Below are 18,215 nucleotides of genomic sequence, written 5' to 3'. Positions count from 1 at the left end.
AAGTCATACACTGGGATCCTTACACTATTCACTCTACTTTTGTTTATGTTTGAAATTTTCCATAGTAAAAGATAAATATGTATGTATGTGTATATATATATTTATATATGTGTGTATATATATATTTATTATATATATATATAAAAAATAAAATAGAGTGGATTCAAAGTTCTCCATAATAGCCTTCAGATCTGTTTTCTTGTATAAAAAAGAAAGTGTCCCCAAGATGGTGCGTGACGTAGCCATGCTATGCATCTGAATGCCATCTGTTGCATTCGAGATCCCTGTTCATTCCCCACTTAATATACTGTGAATGTATTTTTATTTGTGTACATACAGCTCTACCTCATAATTATAATGTCTATATACCCTTCCATTGTGTGGATGTGTCTTAATTATTTGAACGACTCCTCTATTGATTGCTATTTGGGTTGTTTCCAAACGTTCATTAATATAAACAAGGGTTGTGATGAGCATTCTTCCTTATACATCTTTTCACATCATGTGGTTATTTCCTTAGGATGTGTTCCAAGAAGTGGAACTGCTGGGTAAAACAGTCATTAACAATTTTAAAAGCAGATATTTTAAAAGATGAGGCCCACTGCACCAGAACTGGCCTACTGCCAAAGAGTTCTGTGGTTGCTCTAGGCCCCAGGAATTTGGTCCTATGGCCACAGGGTGCTGAGCTCCCTCTCTCAGGGCAGAGAATATCCTACTCCAGATTCTTACCCAGGAGGTCTGCAGTGGCATCCAGGAACATGAATTTTTAAACAGAGGTCCAGCCGATGCTGATGCAGATGGTCCAGGATCACTTCGGTAAATGTCAACCCTGTTTTCTCATCAGTGTCTCCTGAGAAGCTCTGAAAAATACTCAGGCCTGGGTGCGACCCTGGGAAATTTATTTTTCAGTGGCTCTGAGGTATGGCTGGTATATGAATATACTGACTATGTGAATGCAAACATGAGATCATATCATAATGCATGCTCCCTTCTCCTTAATACAGTCTTATTTTCCTCCCTTTTCTATTTTTGCTTGCCTCCTTTCTCTTCCTCTCCTCCCCATCTTCACCTCACCACCCTCCCAGGTAACCTGTCTTAACAACTTCGTTGTTAAACTGAATTGTGAATATGATATGATTTTCTCCATGCCAATGTATCATATGCAAAAATACTATGCATTAGATATACATATCAGCCAGCATTCTTAGGAAGCAGCAGAAACCAACTCTGGCTGGTTTAAACAGAAAAGCAGTGCCTTAAAAATACTGAGTAATTCACAAATTCTCTGTATGGGTTGGAGAAGCAGCCAAGAAGGCCACTGATGGCCTTTTCAGAACCTGTGCAGGAGTGTGAGTAGCAGGGCAGAGATGAGAAGGGATTGGGAGGTGTTGACAGGCAGACTTAATGAAGGAAATTTCAGGCAGCCACAATTAGAAGAGGAAAATCTTGGCAGGAGAAGACATTTCATTTTGTTTGTTAGACCACTTGGAGGTCATCTGGAATAATAATTCCTGGGGAGGGGTATTTCTATGGAAAGAATGTGTAAGGAGTAACTCCAGGCTTCTCACAGTATGTTCAGGAACACAGAGGAATCTCGTTAGGTCCTCCAGAAGGCAAACATCAAGACAGAGTTAGTAGTGCTGTCCTGTGCTGCCACTTAACAAAAGAGATATGTTTTGAGAAATGCTTCTGTAGGCTCAATTTCTTCTCGGACCCACCATAGAGTGCACTTACACGAACGATGGTCTAACCTACTACACACCTAGGCTATATGTACAGCCAATTGCTCCCAGGCTACAAACCTGTACAGCATGTTACTGTACTGAATGTGATAGGCAACCGTAACACAATGTTAAGCATTTGTGTGTCTAAACATAGAAAAGGTACAGTAAAAATATAGTATAAAATATAAAAATGAGGCTGGGCGCGATGGCTCACGCCTGTAATCCCAGCACTTTGGGAGGCGGAGCGGGGTGGATCACCTGAGGTCAGGAGTTTGAGACCAGCCTAGCCAATATGGAGAAACCCCGTTCCTACCAAAAATACAAAAATTAGCCGGGCATGGTGGCGCATGGCCGTAGTCCCACCTACTAGGGAGACTGAGGCAGGAGAATCGCTTGAACCCGGGAGGCAGAGTTGCAGTGAGCTGAGATTGCGCCACTGCACTCCAGCGTGGGTGACATATGTATGTGTATATATATATATGTATGTGTATATATATGTGTGTGTGTATATATGTGTGTGTTTATATATGTGTGTATGTGTGTGTGTGTATGTATATATATATATATATATATATTTTTTTTTTTTTTTTTTTTTGAGGCAGAGTCTTGCCCTGTTACCCAGACTGGAGTGCAGTGGCGCAATCTCAGCTCACTGCAACTCTGCCTCCCGGGTTCAAGTGATTCTCCTGCCTCAGTCTCCCGACGGGTAGGTGGGACTACAGGCATGCGCCACCATGCCCGGCTAATTTTTGTATATATGTGTGTATATATATATGTGTATGTATATATATATGGCACACCTGTCTAGGGTACTTACAATGAATGCAGCTCGCAGGACTAGAAGTTGCTCTGAGTGAGTCAGTGAGTGAGTGATGAGTGAATGTTAAGGCCTAGGGCATTACTGTACAGCACTATAGACTCTCTAAAAACTACTCTTAGGCTACATTAAATTTATTTAAACATTAAGTAGTTGCATACAATGTTACCATGGCTATGATGTCACTAGGTGATAGGAGTTTTTCAGCTTCATTGTAATCTTATGGGACCATGTCGGAAACATGGTTGATCCTTGACTGAAACATCGTTATGTGGCACATGGCAGTACAAAAGATTTAACGGAGTATTACCTATAAAGAATAAAGGGTGAGAGGGAACAATAACAGGCAGGGAAGACCTCAGATTGCCATGCTCGTCTGGCCTCTGTGGAAGGAGAAGGGAGAAGGAAGGGTTGGATGGGAAGAGCTTCAGACCACGGGGCAGCTTTGAGAAAGTCTCTGGCAGTCCAATGGGGAGCTCCAGGACAAAAAGTGCCCAAGAAGACCTCCAAGTGGGGCAGAAGATGGGAAGTAGTGCCTCTCCATGCTCAGCTATTGGCTGGGGCTGCCCAGGAAGAGGCTTGAGCTTACAGTGGGTCCCCAAGGCACTGCAGCTAGAGGCTGTCAGCTAACCCAACTCCCATAGCTGATGTCAAGTTCCTTCTTGAAGGGGAGATCCAAGTGGCATGCCTCCATGACTGCCACAACAGGTTTTAGCCACATTTCCATTGACAAAGATTATAATTTTTTTTTTTGAGACGGAGTCTTGCTCTGTTGCCCAAGCTGGAGTACAGTGGCCTGATCTCGACTCGCTGCAGCCTCTGCCTCCCAGGTTCAAGCGATTCTCCTGCCTCAGCCTCCCTAGTAGCTGGGATTACAGGCATGCACCACCAGGCCTGGCCAATTTTTTGTATTTTTAGTAGAGACGGGGTTTCACCATGTTGGCCAGGCTGGTCTCGAACTCCTGACCTCAGGTGATCCACTTGCCTTGGCCTCCCAAAGTGCGGGAATTACAGGCATGAGCCACCACACTTGGCCAACAAAGATTATACTTTTTAAAAATCCAAGTGTGATGGTTAATACTGAATGTCAACTTGATTAGATTGAAGGATAAAAACTATTCATCCCGGGTGTATCTGTGAGGGTGTTGCCAAAAGAGATTAACATTTGAGTCAGTGGGCTGGGGAAAGCAGATCCACCCTTAGTCTTTGTGGGCGCCATCTAATCAGCTGCCAGTGAATATAAAGTAGGCAGAAAAACGTGAAAAAGAGAGACTTGTCTAGCCTCCCAGCCTGCATCTTTCTCCTGTGCTGGATCCTTCCTGTCCTCGAACATCGGACCTAAGTTCTTCAGTTTTGGGACTCGGATTGGCTCTCCTTGCTCCTCAGCTTGCTGACGGCCTATTGTGGGACCTTGTAATTGTGTAAGTTAATACTTAATAAACTCCCCTTTACATATATATATTTATTGATATATACATTTATATATATATTTATATCTCCTATTAGTTCTGTCCCTCTAGAGAACCCTGACTAATACACAATGCAACAAGTTATTGTGTCAAAGATCATTTGAAACATGATGTAGAGAAACATGTCAAAATCATTTGAAACATGTAGAGAAATACAAAAAAATGAAGACTGTTGTTATCCCATTAGCGATTTCCTATATATAATATGTACAAATAAATATATATTTATTTAAAATAAGATCATGCACTACATGCTGTTTAAAGCCTTTTTTACTTAAAATATATTATGAACATATTCATATTCCCTTTTAATTTACAGAAATCTATTTTTTTCTAATGAGTGCATAGTGTTCCTTGGTATGAATATACCAGCATCTGTTTAAGTGGTCCCCTATGGCTCAACAGTTTGGATGTTTCAAATTGTTTGTGACTATAGCCATCACTGCAATGCCAATCCTAGTACACGTGTCCTGTTCTTGGTCTTGGCCTTGGTCTCTAGGGATTCCAGAGCCTGCCTCTGTGACTCTCTGATGCTGCACTGTCTTGACAGTTAAGATGTTGCCCTACCCGGGAGCTCCCCTGAAATGTTGCCAAGGATGCAGAGGTGCAAAAGGAATGACTCCAAGAGAAAGCCATCTGTGCCAGGTGGCTCTGAAGATCCTTTTGAAACAAAGAGCCAGGACTGGCATCATGGCTTAGGGAAATCAGAACCCTTTCTTACTGGTACATCCCTACCAAGACTCATGGCCCTATTGGGCTATTTGTTTGTTTGTTTGTTTGTTTGTTTTTATAGCATCTGCTGCTTTCAGAGATTTAATCCCCCAATTCCAGTGAGGAGAATTAAGGGAAGCAAATCTTCAGAAACTGAGGGCCATTGGTAGAGTTATTAATTACATCATTGTAAGAGTGACTTTTCCCAGCCTTCACCTGGGAACCACCTGCCTCTAAGACCAGCATGGACAATCACTGTATCTTCAGTTTCCATGGTGATTTGTAGGGCTAGCTCCCATGGGGTGCCCAAAGAATGTAGTCCATCCCTCAAACCCTCTCAGGTACCAGGACTGAACCCAACTGAGCCACTGGAAAAGGCTGGTGGTGGGGTGCACCTGAAGTTGGGAATCAGAGGCCAAAGAAGCTGGAAAGAGAATACAAACTAGACTCCAGTGTTCTTTGTTTTCCTACCAATGAAACTGATTTCTATATCAAGTGCCATTCTACTGTGTTATGATTTTTATTTCAGTTTTATGGGTTCCCCCCACCCTTTTCCCTGGAGTTGGAACCAAGTTCTCAGGGCTTATGTAGTGTCAAGCGAGAGAGTTCTTACCAGCCCTCAGACTTTGCTGTATGTCTCCTGACATCTGCTGAGCTGAACATGATCCCTGCTGACCCCACACAGATGTCCACCGAGACGTGCACTCTCCATCTGCCAGGCAGGCTGCCATACGTGCTGGTCACTCTGCAGCCTTCCTTTCCTGGTTTCCTAAGGTGTTTTCCACTTTAAACATGTACCACTTTTGAAATCAGATAAAAAGTTATTTAACTATTGTCATTAGGATATGGCTTTAGTATTGCTGTACGTTGTGTTTCTGTCTTAAAAATGTCATAAGGCAGAACCCAGATGGGGTGGGAAATGGGCAGATTTGGAACATGCTCTGGATAAATGTCATCAGTTGAGAGCAAAACTAGAACACTTCAACCTGTAATAGATGCAAAACAAACCCATCTGAAAATGTGTTTATCAACTTGTGGCTACAGAGTCTTGGAGGAGCCCCCTAGATTTAAGTGACTGGGGTGTGGCTGAGAGAAAACAAAGCTGCCCTGCTCTTTGGCTTTATGATTAAGGTAGGGCTGTGTTATAGGGCAATGAACCAGATACAGGCTGGATCGGAGGAGGCTACCACCTTCCAGGAGAACCCTGACTACACATGTGCAAATAGACAAATGGACTTTCTCCTTTCACTCCCTCGAAACAGATACCCAGATTGGAGAATATCGTTACTATAGCCAAAAACCACTTTTGTCCTGTATCTCTGACATTGTTCTGGTTCTCTTGGCTGGCTCTGGTGTGGAGATGGAGCCTTGGACTGATTGAGTTTGATGACAATGTCCATTAAGATAAGCCAATCTGTTACAATTCTTTCTAGAAAGCAAAGTGGCAGCTTGTATTAAGAGCTTTAAAAAGTCCATACCTTTGATCCAGTAACTCCCCTTCTAATAATTGTCAGAAATTCAAGCACACATGTATGCACAATAGTTTACTTTGTGGTGTTATTCAAAATGGTAAAAAAAAAAAAAGGAAACAACTTTAATGTTCAGTAACAAGGGAAAGAGGTTAATAAATCATGGTGTCCCCATGCATTGGCCTAGTATGAAGCCATTAAAAATGGTTTTACAAGAATTTTACTGGTAATAGGAAATATTCACAGTATAGCAAGTTTAAGAATTAGGATTCAGAATTGGGTAAATAATATTTCAATTTGGTAAAATTATTACATGGAGAATCCTAAGTAAAATATTAAAAAGAAACATTAATAATTTAGGTATTTATGGCTGATAATTTTTATTTTCTTCTTTTTATTTCCCATCAGAGAGGAGACTTACTTGTTTGTTTGGTGTAAAGTTGTCCATTCTGGTTTTTATAAGGATAATTGAATATATTTGCCATTTTACCACATTGTTGCATATTATAGAATTTTCTTTTTCTAAAGGCTGAGTAATAGTCCCTGTATCAGGTACTGCATTTCCTTTGCCCACTCCTATTTTAAGTTTACCATTAGGAAATAATACATGAATATACGTTTTATTATTCATATTATTCATTATAAATTAATAAAATGGCCTGACAGTTGTGGTTTTTAAAAGAATGTTTCAAAAATGAGGAAAACCGCTGCACTTGAGGAAGATGGTATGTAATGAAAGGAGGTTTTAGAGAGAATACAAACATTCTGAACTATTTTCATCTGTCTCCCTATCAAGAAGAAATGCCATCAAATAAGAACGAAGGAAATGGAAGGCCAAGATAAGAGAGCAGATAGTGGAAAAATACTTTAACAGAATATACAAATCAGACTGTCTCCCTTTTGGCTGTAATATGAAGAGAAAATATGAAGAGGCCACTGTTCAAATATTTCATAAGTGTCTTTGAATGGGTTGAATTTCTCTTGAACCCCTTAAAACCACAAGGGGGTTAAGGGTCGGGGGTGTAGAAGGGATAGGATTTGAGAGGAAGAGTTATTTGGAGAGAATAGTTTGCGTGGTGCAGGGTATTTCCCCTTCATCTCAAGCTAAGAGGGAGAGAGGTTTCAAAGGAGAGCAGGTATGGGGAATGGGGAGAGGGCGGGATGCAGTAAATTGGTGTCTGATTCTTGCCTGAAAAAATCGAAAGATTAAGAATGCTTGAAACACTTACTAGGCTCAGAGAGTGAAGAGCCATTTTACAAAAGTACCAAAGAAGAGCTTTCCTACTCCTCAGCCTCTCAGCACCACCCCACCCTAGAGGAATCAGAATTCCAGGTTTATAAGCTGATGTAGGAGAAGAGGTTAAAAAAAAAAGAAGAAACCAAATGCACACCGTTACCAGCTGTAAGCTTCCTGCCTGCAGCAGACTCAAACTGAAGAGGAAGATTTCACTTTAAACAAAGTGTATAGTTTTGTTTGTTGTATAAAAGTAGATTTCTAATATCTAAATTAAGACTATATTTAGTGACTTAAGGTGATCATAGTTCTTTTATTTATCATGAGTGATATGATCAGATAAGTCACAGGACTGATAAATTTTCATCCATACACAGGGAAAGGATATGCCTTACTGAATAAATTTTAAGGGACAATGGGAGAAAAAATAAAGTTGCTTTCTGCTTATATCCCAGGATCACATTTATCCCATGATACTAGCTAGCTTGCTTCAGTGAGTTTAAGCCAGCTGGTGCAGACAGATGACCTCCCAGATGATGGCAAGGGTTACCTGTAACATCTTTGATAGAACCTGGAAAATCAGAGAGAGTAGCCAAAACAGTGAAAATGGAAAATGGTGTCCTGATTTTTAAATGGGGCGATAAGTGAAATTTACAATTTGATTGACGAGCACCCCCAGTGCCAACAAAAATCTAGAAGGGATTATTAAACAGATGGTTTTCTGAGTACTTGAAAAAGAAAGTAATGTTTGCCAGGAACTAGCGTGGACTCACTAAGAACAAGTCTAACCTCATTTCTTTTTCTTTCTTTCTTTGTGATTAAATTAGTGGATTGGGGTATTTCATAGACTCTGCGCCTTGATTTCTGTGATGGCTTCTCCTAAATCTCTCATGATTCTCTTGTGCAAAGGTGGAAACACGTCAATGGAGACTATGAGGTGAATTTATAGTTGGCTGAATACTCATTCTTAGAGAGTGTTGATTAATGAATTGCCAGCACCCTGGAGGCGAGTCTCTGGTGGCATTCCAGTGGGCTTTATTCTGGCTTTGTCCAGTTTAATATTTTTTATTAATAACTCAGGAGATGACATAGAAGCCAATTTTATCAAAAGTGTGGAAGACATGAAGAAAAGATAGTGAACACATTTGGATGACTATAAATTTTTTAAAATTTGCAATCTCAGCTGGGCGCAGCGGCTCATGCCTGTAATCCCAGCACTTTGGGAGGCCGAGGTGGGTGGATCACCTGAGGTCAGGAGTTCGAGAGCAGCCTGGCCAACATGGTGAAACCTCGTCTCTACTAAAAATACAAAAATTGGTCGAGCATGGTGGTGCATGCCTGTAATCCCAGCTACTCGAGAGGCTGAGACAGGAGAATTCGCTTGAACCCAGGAGGCGGAGGTTGTAGTGAGCTGAGATTGCACCACTGCACTCCAGCCTAGGCAACAGAGCAAGACTCCATCTTAATAATAAGAATAAGAAGAATAAAATTTGCAGTCACATGTGCTGACATATTTTTAAAATGAAAGTTTGAAATATCTGCAACCAGGACAAGAACTGTTTAGGGTTGATTCCAGAACAGTTTTCTTTCCTCTCAGACAAATGCTAACTTGCACAGCCCGCTGACACTGTGGGCCCTCTCAGTTACGTAGTTCTCTATGCCACTATCCCCAGAGGCAACCTCTGCCTTATTCTCCTCGTTAATTGTAATGACACCCCCAGCTCCTCTCCACAAACTGATCCCAACATTGCCAGGCAGGCCCCACTGAGCCAAATGAGCCCCTTCAGGACCTTCCCCTGCTTAGGCCCCTGCCCTGGCTCAGCAAGGTTTTAACTCCCTGGGCATCCTGCCAGCTCATGGCCCATTATCAGTCTCCCCAGAGCTCTGTGAGCAGGGCCGGGGATACCTTTCCCTCCTTCCACCAAGTGTCTACTTGTTCCAACATCCTAATCCCGTATATCCTGTGCATAATATACATGTACTTCCTACTGGTATGAAATCTACAGGGATGAATGTCAATCTGCATTGTTTAAAAATTCAATTACACCAGTACAGAATGGGGGAGACCTGTCTTGACAAGAATCTATATCGAGGTTTTGGGCCAATTTGCCTAAGACCTATTTGCCTAAAGTCAACTTGCTTAAAGTCCCAACCATTGAAAATGTATATCCTCAGAGAACATTTGTAGCATTTTACATAAGATAAAATTACTTTATAAAGCATTTTGAATGTTAGATGATTCTTCCTATTTTACCAATTTTTAAAAAATATTTTATCAATATTTAAGCAAAATTTTTTAAAGTCATTTTATTTCACATGTCTATAGTTATTTCTAAACTTACTGTATGTCACTTGGCTGTTTCTAATAAAGTTCTACTTCTAGGTATGTACCAGTGCATTTTAAAACAAAAAGGCTTCTGTAACAAGTATGAACAAAAAAACTCATATCCAGTTTTTATTTTTATTTTTTAAAGTTTTTTTTGAGACAAAGTCTGGCTCTATCATGCAGGCTGGAGTGCAGTGGCATGATCTTGGCTCACTGCAACCTCCACCTCCCAGGTTCAGGCCATCCTCCCACCTCAGCCTCCTGAGTAGCTGAGACTACAGGCACACACCACCACGCCCAGCTAATTTTTTGTATTTTTGGTAGAAGCAGGGTTTTGCCACATTGGCCAAGCTGGTCTTTGTTTTGTTTTGTTTTTGAAATGGAGTCTTGCTCTGTCGCACAGGCTGGAGTGCAGTGGCGCGATCTCGGCTCACTGCAACCTCGGCCTTCCAGGTTCGAGTGATTCTCCTGCCTCAGCCTCCTGAGTAGCTGGGATTACAGGTGCCCGCCACCATGCCCAGCTAATTTTTTGTATTTTTAGTAGAGACGGGGTTTCACTGTGGCAGCCAACCTGGTCTCAAACTCCTGACCTTGTGATCCACCTGTCTCGGCCTCCCAAAGTGCTGGGATTACAGGCATGAGCCACTGTGCCTGGCTTAAAAAAATTTTTTTTAGAGACAGAGCCTTGCTCTGTCAGCCAGGCTGGAGTGCAGTGATATGATCATGGTTTACTGTAACCTTGAACTCCTGGGCTCATGTGATCCTCCTGCCTCAGCCTCCCAAGTAGGCAGGATTATAGGTGCACATCACTGCACCTGGCTAATTTTTAAAATATTTTGTAGAGATGAAGTCTTGCTATGTTGCCCAGGCTGGTGTCAAACTCCTGGCCTCAAGTGATCCTCTTGCCTCTGCCTCCCAAAGTGTTGGAATTACAGGCATGAGCCACTGTGCCCAGCTTCAGTTTTATTCTTAATAATCAAACACTGGAAAGAAAACAAATGTCCATCAGCAGGTAAGTGGATAAACAAATTCAGCTATATTCATACAATGGATTACTACTCAGCAATAGAAAGAAGTTAACTACTGATATCTTCAGCAACATGGATTAATCTCCAAAACATTACATTGAGCAAAACCTGCCAGGAAATTGATAAGTACAATTCCATTTATATGAAGTTCAATGACAGGCACAAATTAAAGTGTGGTGAAAGAACTGGTACAGTTCTCATCTGGTGGTAGAGAGGCACTGGGAAAGAGTATGAAGGAGTTTTCTGGAATATGGAAATGTTCTATCTGTTCATCTGGTAAGTGGCCACATATGCAAAAAGTCATACATAACACAAAAAGTCACGGAGCTCTACTCTTAAGATTTGTGTATTTTACTGTATGTAAAGTAATGCTAAATTACTGTTTCTAAATTTTTATATTTCATATGTTTTCATTAAAAAACACATGAAGTTTTAGTATTTTTACCTCTAGTTTGCTGTTTAATTCAGTTTTTAAAAACTTTTTTGGAAAATGCAGATTTTTAGAGAAAATTAGCCACATGTTCAGGTTGAGACTTATTTAGTGAGCAGATATCATTTGAACAGCAGAAGTGAGATAAATCTCTCAGAGCACATTCAGCTCCATTACAGTTTAAGTTTCATAACATCTAATTGGCAAATTTACACTGGGCAATGAAACTAAAACACACACGACTTCAGAACACAGCGTCCTAAGTTCAGGTAATTGTGGATATTTGCAGCTGGGCTTCAGCCACATGCAACTTTTTCTAGACTTTCCTCAGTCTCCATGGCCTCCAAGGGCTCTCACCCCCCGCCACAGCCAGTGTTGATCCTGATGGATGGTTGGCAGGCACCAGCTAGCATCCTGCTTCCACAGTCTCATTCATTTGGATCAATCCCAACCTACTGGGCATGCTTTGAGTAACCATAAATTTCCTGAGGTTGCCAGAGTATTGTAGAGGTTGAAATTTTGCATCATCTCTCAGGTTGGCTTGGTGTGGCCAGGAAGCAGGCTCTACAGGGCCCACCTGGCTGTCCATTCAGATTACCCACCTTCTCCCAGGATGATGGAAACTTGTATAAGGAACAGCCCATTCCCCTAAGTCCTCCTGCCTTAACCAGCATGCCAGATGCGACGCACATGTAAGTAAAATCCGAATATTTCTCTGTGAATATTCACTTGAGGTTTTATTAATACATGCATAGTGTTGTTGTGGGCCTGGTAAAATCCCCAACAGGAACCCGGTCCCACAGTTCTAGCCATGTAATAATTTCTTCCTTCTTGGAAGACGGGAAGATGTTAATAGATATAATTATTGTTCTTGAGCAAGGTAGGCTGAGTTGTAGTGCTCTTTTTTGTAATGAATCTGTCTGGTGACACTGAGCAGAATGAGCATAATTCAGTAATCCCTTGGTTAGAGACCCTCTTGTTAAGGAATCCTCTTTTCTTTCTTTCTTTCTTTCTTTCTTTTTTTTTTTTTTTTCTGAGACAGTTTCACTCTTTTTGCCCAGGCTGGAGTGCAATGGCATGATCTCAGCTCATTGCAACCTCTGCCTCCCAGTTCAAGTGATTCTCCTGCCTCAGCCTCCCAAGTAGCTGGGACTACAGGTGCACGCCACCATGCCCAGCTAATTTTGTATATTTAGTAGAGACAGGGTTTCACCATGTTGGCCAGGCTGGTCTCGAACTCCTGACCTCAAGTGATCTGCCTGCCTCAGCCTCCCAAATGCTGGGATTACAGGTGTGAGCCACCATGCCGGCCAGAATCCTCTTTTCTTGTTCTTTTGCTCCATAAATAGATTAGGGAGAACGCTGCTCCTCTGTGTATCAAATAAGGCAAAAAGAAGTTGTAAAGAGACCGCGTCATGGGCCATATGACTGTTCTGGCAAGAAGAATGAGAGAAATAAGAACTTCTGTCTTTATTTGAAGGGATGCTGAGATCAGGCAGTGGGTGGAAAACAGTATGAACAATGCTGTTATTGATTTTTTTACTGTAGTTTATTATTTTTTTGATGCTGAATTGGATAGCAATTAAATGGCTTAGCCTAGACAAGAGAGGGAGACCCCATCTCTACAAAATATAACAATAAATTAGCCAGACATAGTGGCATGTGCCTGTGGTCCCAGCTTCTTGGGAGACTGAGATGGGAGGATCACTTGAGCTCAGCAGGTTGAGGCTGCAGTGAGCAGTAAGCCGAGATCACGCCACTGCACTCTAGCCTGGGTGACACAGCGAGTCCCTGTCTCAAAATAATTTTCTTTTGGGTGAGGAGAGACAGAGACTTGCTCTGTCACCCAGGCTGGAGTGCAGTGATGCAATCTCAGCTCACTGCAACCTCCACCTCCCAGGCTCAAGCAATTCTCCTGCCTCTGCCTCCCAAGTAGCTAGGACTACAGGCGCATGCTACCACACCTGGCTAATTTTTGTATTTTAGTAGAGACAGGGTTTCACTATGTTGGCCAGGCTGGTCTTGAACTTCTGACCTCAGGTGATCCTCCCGCCTTGGCCTCCCAAAGTGCTAGGATTACAGTCGTGAGCCACTGCACTTGGCCAAATAAAAATTTTTTTAAAAAAGAAAGAAAAGAGCTTTGGCCAGTCTCTCAAAGCTCAGCCTGGCTCCAGGGAAAGTGGTTACCAGGTGTGGCAGGTCCTGAATCAGATGTCAGGGTGTCAGGCTCTGGGTGAAGGAGACAGCATATCATAAGGTTCTTTAGAAGCACAATCTCTGGAGTCAGGCTGACTAAAGGTTCAATCCTGGCAAGCCGTTTTACCTCTTTAAGCCTCAGTTTCCTCCTCTGTAAACTGGAGTTAAAAACTACTTCACCAGCTCATCATGAAAGTTTAAATGAGATAATAAGTATAAAGTGCCTGGCACATAATAAGTCTTAATGTTATTGTTCTCTCATGATAATAAAGAATAAGAACACACAGGAAGTACTGGGTCCCTTTCTGAGATTTTGGAGAATTAAGAGGAAATGTAAAGTGGGAAATAGTCAATATCAAAATGGAAGGACTTCCTGGCCATTGAAGGGGCTTTAGAAATCTTGAAATATGAGGAATAATTGAGGAAACCTAGGGTGTTTTACTTGGAAGGGAAAGAATTATCAAATATTTGAAGAGCTACCTTGTATTCGAATAGGGGCTAAAAAGCCCTTTGCTGGCTGTTACCTTTCAACTCTCAATGAAATTCAGATCCCCAAAGCGTCCTGTCCTGAAGCTAGCAGAGATTGGAGGGCAAAGGCCCTGGCTCAGGGTTGGCAGCCGGTGATATCCAGGGACCTGGATTGGAGGATGCTGAACAGACACCAGGCTGGCCCTCTGGCTGGGGCAGAAGGACTTGGAACCCAGAACGGCCCAAGGAGGGGGGCGGATAGTGGTTTATCCCAATTGGACAATAGCAGCCTTTTGGAGAGATACTAATGCTATTCCTAGTACTTTGTCTACATTTGAGAGAGGCCATTTCAGGTCACAGGAGCATTCCTCCTGGGTGGAGTGGAGTTTGTTTCCTTGTGGTCTGGCCAGGAAACACCAAGCCGGGTGGCCGAGAGGCTGGCCGTCTTGGCTGGAAGGCGAAATGCCTGGCCAACTGGTCTGTCTCCAGAGAGCAGACTGGCCCGCCTTGACTGGCCGGTCCTCAGGCCGCTGTTGCTGCCTGCAGAGCATCCCCCCTCCAGCCAGTGGATTTTCTCATTGCTAGATTTGTAAGTGGCGTGATTTATGACTCTGCTCATCCATGCTGGCCCCTGGGTATACAAGCTTTTGCTTCCAGGCTGGGAAGTGAATAATGAATTAATCACCCTGCCTCAGGTTCAATACGGAGCTGAGTGTTTGCAGATCTTTATTGTACTGTGCAAGCCAAGTCGAACTGCTCAATTTACACTTCTAATTCATTGGAGTTTGTGCAAGTCTGCCTGTTCCAGGGGAGCTGCAGCCTCGTGGCTGCTTAGTCTCTGAGGAAGCCTCACTTCCCCAATTCCCGGCCATTCCCTCCCTCTAAGAGTGAATGAATGCCCAAGACTTCAGGGTGCTCAGAGAAGCCAAGCCACTTCCTCAGAGACTGCTCCCTTGGATGTCTCTTGTCCTAAATGGTGTTGTTTATGACAGTTCTCAGCGCAAAAGAGATAGCTGCACCGCCTGATGCCAGCCTGTGTGCATGGCATGGAGAAGGCACACAGGAAATGTTGGTTGAATGAATAGCCCTGGCACCACCAACACAGATGTTTATCAAAACTAATGGTTTGCAGTCAGGGCTGGGGTCTGTCCTCTTTTCCTTTGTTCTGGTTCTCTAGGACTTGGGGAGAAGAGTTTTTACTAGGTCTCAGAGCTGATGAGATCTGAGTGATGAGATGGGGCAAATTCTCAAGTTCACTGAGAAGCAGTGGGAGGCAAAGTCTGCATTTGAAGATTTGGGGCTTCCCAGCTTTGGCCATTTTTCTTCACCACCCAAAGACACATGCAGGTACTTTTCACTCAATGCTTGAATGTGAAAAGCAGGTGCACAGAGTAAGGCTGACCCAGGCTTTATCCTGATGGGCTCTAAGAAGGGGGCACATCTATTCTGGGGACACATTCTTCCTGACCGAGTGCGGCTGAGATGCTGCCTCGTCCATCTCAGCATCCAACCTCCCCACAATGCACACATCTGGTCCTGCAGCCCAGAGGGACCACCACACCCCCAGTGTCTCTTCTTGGGGCTTATGTTCACCTTGTTCTATTCTCCTACTCCTTGTCTCTTTCCTTGCTACTTGTTAAGATTCCTCCTACTCCACTCCTCAAGACCTGCCTCTAAAGCTATCCCATCTCAAACCTTTCCAAGCTGCTTCAAATCCATGTGGTTTCCTTTCCCTTTTGGCCTCAGCCACATGCTGCTTGTCCTTCTTTTAGCCCTTCTCTGACTCTGACCCATGTCCTCATCTCCTGGCCGACTGGGCATGGCTTCTGCATTGTCATTCTAATTACTGGTAGAAATGTGAGGACAAGAAAGAGCTGAGGGCAGCCCAACACCCACCATCAGGAACTTGCTTACAGATTAGCTACAACTACCATCTTCCATTCATCAGACACAAACATTTATAGAGCCCCAAGCACTGGGGTTGCAACAATGAACGCGACTTTACCTCTTCTTGTTTCTCCCCTCCAAGCTCCAGACACATCGACTTTCTACAACGCCCTCAAACCCACCATGTCCTCCTGCCTCAGGCCCTTGATATATGATCTATGCCTGAAACATCCTAACTCTCCTTCTCTTCTTGTTTATTCATTCTGATCTTTTAGAGCTCAACTCAAACACCAATTATTCAGGGAAAGATATGCGGGAACCCCCACCAACACCACTGCTCCTTGGTCTGGATGTTTTCTCTGAACCCCTAATCACAACTGTAACTACAGTCATTAATTATGTTGTCAGTTGTTTCCTATTCATCCCCACCCAAACCCAGGATGGAAGCTCCCTGAGGGCAGGGCCATGCCTTTCTTGCTCACTGCTCTATTTTTATTGCCTACAACAGGACCCTACATAAAGGAAGTGCTCAACAAATATATTTTAAAGAAATAAAATGTATCATTAAAGACATTTTAAAAATATCATCTTGTATTCTAGTCTAGGAGACTTATCAATGGGAGAAGTGTGGTCAGTGGGCATGAGAGGCAGGCACTGGTGATTACCATTTCACATGCCATTCCAATTTCTAGAAAACACTAGAACAGGATGGAGGGGAGGAAATATGCTGGTGAAGGTGCTTTCCTCTTGCAACACACTGCTCCCACAGAACACTGCAGGCAGAGTCTGAGATAGGAGGGGTCCTGGTAACGATGCATGTTGGGGATTGAAATTTTCAGTGTGCTCCGTCATAGAAGACCCAGGGACTGTACCTTACGAGATTCAGCTAGCCGTGGGCTGAGCTGTGCAAGTTCACCTGCTGTCAACTGAAACCAAATGGGTTGTAGAGTAGGGCCTTTGTAGAACTTACAAAAACATAAGATTAGCAGAATATTATTCACCATAGAAATCAGAAAAGAATCCCTGGTGTGATTCTATCCTGCATGGCTGTTCTCTGGAGCAGTAGTCATTTATCTCTCTCCACCTTCTCTCCCACCTACGGGTGTGCCACCATCCCAAGGAAGATTCGATGGACATGGACATGAGCCCCCTGAGGCCCCAGAGCTATCTTTTTGGTTGCGAACTAAAGGCCAACAAAGATGATCACTTTAAGGTGGATGATAATGAAAATGAGCACCAGTTATCTTTAGGAACAGTCAGTTTAGGGGCTGATGCAAAGGATGAATTGCACATTGTTGAAGCAGAAACAATGAATTATGAAGACAGTCCAATTAAAGTAAGACTGGCAACTTTGAAAATGTCTGTACAGCCAACGGTTTCCCTTGGGGACTTTGAAATAACACCACCAGTGGTCTTATGGTTGAAGCTTGGTTCAGGGCCAGTGCATATTAGTGGACAGCACTTAGTAGCTGTGGAGGAAGATGCAGAATCAGAAGATGAAGAGGAGGAGGATGTGAAACTCTTAAGTATATCTGGAAAGTGATGCCCCTGGAGGTGGTAGCAAGGTTACACAGAAACAAGTAAAACTTGCTGCTGATGAAGAAGAATAAGAAGGAGAAGGAGAAGAAGGAAGAAGAAGAAGATTTTGATGATGAGGAAATTGAAGAAAAAGCACCGGTGAAGAAATCTATAAAGATGTTCCAGCCGAAAATGCACAGAAGTCAAATCAGAATGGAAAAGACTCAAAACCATCAACACCAAGATCAAAAGGACAAGAAACCTTCAAAAAACAGGAAAAAAAAACTCCTAAAACACCAAAAGGGCCTAGTTCTGTAGAAGACATTAAAGCAAAAATGCAAGCAAGTATAGAAAAAGCTGGTTTGTTTCCCAAAGTGGAAGCCAAGTTCGTCAATTATGTAAAGAATTGTTTCTGGATGAATGACCAGGAGGCTATTCAAGATCTCTGGCAGTGGAGGAAGTCTCTGTAAGAAAATAGTTTGAACAATTTGTTAAAAATTTTCCATCTTACTTCATTTCTCTAACAGTTGCTATCTGGCTGTACTTTTTATAATGCAGAGTGAGAACTTTCCCTACCATGTTTGATAAATGTTGTCCAGGTTCCATTGCCAAGAATGTGTTGTCCAAAATGCCTGTTTAGCTTTTCAAGATGAAAATCCACCCTTTGCTTGGTTTTAAGTATGTATGGAATGTTATGATAGGACATAGTAGTAGCAGTGGTCAGACATGGAAATGGTGGGGAGAAAAAAATATACATGTGAAATAAAAGTCAGTATTTTAATTAAAAAATCAGAAAAAAATAGAAAATCACTTGGCATCCTTAATTAAGGGATGCAAGAAGACATCCCATTTCTGCTCTCTAAAGCTTGAGCAGAAAGTCATATGCAAAGGAAGCACTAAAATTTTTAAGAAATGCAATGACCTGTGTGCAAATTCAA

The 18,215-nt window shown here is 42.6% G+C and overlaps 1 pseudogene; it reads left to right on the top strand.

Annotated features, from left to right (window-relative positions):
- LOC129013866 (nucleophosmin-like) overlaps positions 1 to 17,747 on the top strand; it is a 63,673-nt pseudogene extending 45,926 nt beyond the window's left edge.
- The last annotated feature ends 468 nt before the right edge of the window (positions 17,748 to 18,215 follow it).

The sequence above is a fragment of the Pongo pygmaeus genome, chromosome 16 (assembly GCF_028885625.2).
Source record: "Pongo pygmaeus isolate AG05252 chromosome 16, NHGRI_mPonPyg2-v2.0_pri, whole genome shotgun sequence".
NCBI classification, from domain to species: domain Eukaryota; kingdom Metazoa; phylum Chordata; class Mammalia; order Primates; family Hominidae; genus Pongo; species Pongo pygmaeus.
The sequence above is the reverse complement of the archived record's forward strand: the minus strand, read 5'-3'. Positions and strand labels throughout refer to the sequence as shown.